A 3,492-nucleotide genomic window follows, 5' to 3' on the forward strand; every position below is an offset into this window, starting at 1 on the left:
CCTGGACATATTACAAGGATCTTTGGATAAGTGATGGTTTATGTCATGAGAATACCACAGCTTCTAGTGTTGGGACATTAACATTCCACCTTCCCCAAAACAGCTGTGGAGAGGAGATTTTTATTTTCTGTTTATTTTCCTTAATGTTTAATGAAAATTTAGTGTTACCTTCAGTTATAGATGAGGAAGAGGTGCTAGTCCACTTCTGACTCCATTACCAGTAGATACCAAAGGTTTCTTTATATCATTTTACTTTTGTTGCAAATATCTGAAAGATTTTTAGGCTCAACTCTTGAAATAATGGCAATTTTTAGACTGCCACTGAATTTTGTCCTTTATTGTGTTAACAACAAAGCACATCTATTACTTTACCAAAAATTATAAAATATTTTAGTAATTACATTTCACTAAAATTGGTTCCCTTTAGAATCTTATGTAATTTACTTAAAAAATTTTTTTTGATACATAGATAGGTTTTACTGGCTGCCAATACCCCATAGCTATAAAAGGTAAAAGACCCCTGCTCCAAAGAAGAACTTGTTAGCGTGGATTTCATCTTTGAGAAAGAATATCAGCAGTGCGGAAAAGTGACAATTTTCAATAATGTAGAGAAGGTAGTTTTGGGTTTTTTTCAAGATTTTCAGGATTTAGAAGGAATCTTGGAGATATACTACTTGCTGTTAAGTCAACTTTATTTGGCCATTATGTATCTGTATATAATAACTTGCATCTATGTTAAGTGTTCAATTGGCTAAACCTTGGCAAATGCAGCCAACTTATGCAACCAACAGTACAATTAAAGTACAAAATATTTTGATCATTCAAATATTGTTGCTCTTTATAATCTCTATCATCGTGCCAAATCCAAATAATCATTGATTAACCTTTCATCACTGTAGGTTAGATTTTTTTTATTAGTACACATCTGCAGTACACAACGTTTGCATTCCTTGTGTGGATTTGGTACATGTATGTAACACATCTTAATTCCTTTTTTCATCCTTCTTTCCCTTCCCTCTGTCCCCCTTCCTTCCATTTCTTGAGCCCCTTTGCATTTGAGAAAGATCTGTCCCCCTACTTCCTATTACCTACCTTTTACTTTGCTCTTTATTGACAACTTGGGTTTATTATATAAGGGAAACTACATGATACTTAAACATCTGTGTCTAATTTCAGTTTTCTTTATGATTTCAAGGTGCATCCATTTTCCTACAAATGACTCCAGTTTATGTTTCTTTATGGCAGAGAAGTGCTCCACGGTGTGTAAACACTGTGTTTTCTTTATCCATTCATTTGTTGATGAACATATAGGCTGGTTTCAAGATTTAACTATTATGAATTATGCCGTTATAAACATGGGTATGACTGTATCACTGTAATATGATGTCTTTAACTCTTTTTTTGACCATTACATGTAAATGGAATAAAAGACAATATGCCCTGATCATATCTTTACCTATTGAGGGATTGATTTAGTTGTTTCCAGCTTTTGGTTATTTCAGATAAATATGGCATAAAGCCGGTATAGGCCTTTCTGTATACATGTTTCCGTTTCTCTGGGGAGAAAGCCTAGGAATAGGATTGTCAGGTCATAAGGTAAGTGTATGCTTACTTTTACAAGAAACTGATGAATTGTTTTTCAAAACAGTTGTATTGTTTTGCATTCCCGCCTACAGTGTCTGGGAGTTTTGATTGCCTCATTTTCTCCCCAACATTTGGTGTGGGCAATCTTCATTTGAGTTGTTCCAGTGCTGTGTATTATATCTCATTGTAGTTTGAATTTTCCTTGTTCCAATGGCTCATGACACTAAGTTGAGACCTTGTTGCTGTTGAGATGCTTGTTGGCTATTTGTGTATATTCTTTTAGAAATGTCTAAATCTGTGCCCATTTTTGTTGGGCTGTTTCTCTTATGAACGTGGATACAATTCTTTTGCCAGCCACATGAATGGCAACAATTTTTCCCATTCTTAAGCTTATTTTTTCATTTTCTTCATGATGTTACAAAAGCAGAAGTTTTAATTGTGATGAAGTTCAATTTATCAATTTTTAATTTTGCATGCTATCAAGACACATTTTGCATGGCTTCAAGTTGCAAAGATTTTCATTAGTGTTTTCTACTCAGATTTATATTTTAGATCATTGTATTTAAGTCCGGGAGACATTTTAAGTGAAGCTTAGTGCATGGGATAGGGGATAGGTCTAATTTTGTTTACTTATTTTTTTTTTCCTGTGTATCCAACTATTCCAGCTCCATTTGATGAAAGACTTATGTTTTCTTCTGAGTTGTGTTAACACCTTTGTGGGATCAACTGACCATATGTGTGTTACACTATCTCTGGACTCTATTTTTTATATTTATTTCTTTTTCTAAAATTACGTCACACCTTTACTTTTAAAGTTGAATAACTGGTGCTGAGAAAGTGGAAAGCTTTGTATAAGGCCAAACCAAGTACGTTAGAAGCCCGATTTGAATGTGACCCCTGTAAATATGTAATATCTTAAAACTATTGAAAGTCAGCAAAAAAAGGAAATACAGCAGCCCCTCCCTTACCCTTGGGAGATCTGTTCCCACATCCTTTAGTGGGTATGTGAAACCCTGGATACTACTGAACCCTATGCATCAGTGTTTCTCCATCTTAGCTGAGCACTCAGAAATTATGAGGGCCATAACTTTTGCTGTTTGAGGTGTGACACTAAAAGTAGCATAAATTTCCTTTTCTGTCTTCACAATTTCATGGATAGAACATTATTCATTGTTACTGCAAGCTTATTAAATTTTAGTAACTTCAGCAAATGATTTTTCTTCTTTCCTTAAGTCAAGAACTTTGATCTTATCCCTTAACAGATATGCAACACTTCAGATCTGTTTTTTTTTTTTTCTGACATATCCAAATTGCCAGCATCAGTACTCTTGCACTTTGGGGTCATTATTCAGTAAAAGAAGTGTGGCTTGAACATCAAAACTGCAATACCACAACAGTCATCTGAAAACTGAGGAGGCTGCGGACCTAGTGTTGATAATGTAGGTAAACTCTAAACAAAGGGTTGGTTCACGTTCTGGGTGGGACAGAGTGGCTAATATAAGATTTCATCACTCAGAACAGTGTGCTATTTAAAAGTTATGAATCATCTATCTCTTGGGCTCTTCATTTAATTTTTTGGACCATGTTTGTCTGGGAGTAACAGAAGCTCTGGAAAGCAAAACTGAGGATAAAGAGGGATAACTGTAAAAAATAGTTGTATCAATATTGATGTTGTGGACAGTGCATCCCAAGGAGCCTGCCAGTCTTCTGGAAGGATCAGTGCAGAAAGAAGAGGCCAGTAGTGGTCAGAGAGACGGTACTGGCTCTTCATGCAGAAGCTTTGACACCCTGCACAAGATGCTCCATTCCTATAACTTTTCCAAAGGCTATACTTTCAGGGATCATTTCTTTTTTTTTTTTTTTTTTTTTTTTTTTTTTTTTGTGTTTTTTTGTGAATTTCGGTGTACA

The sequence above is a fragment of the Fukomys damarensis genome, unplaced genomic scaffold (genome assembly GCF_012274545.1).
Source record: "Fukomys damarensis isolate Sample0158 unplaced genomic scaffold, DMR_v1.0_HiC HiC_scaffold_8, whole genome shotgun sequence".
In the NCBI taxonomy this organism is placed as follows: domain Eukaryota; kingdom Metazoa; phylum Chordata; class Mammalia; order Rodentia; family Bathyergidae; genus Fukomys; species Fukomys damarensis.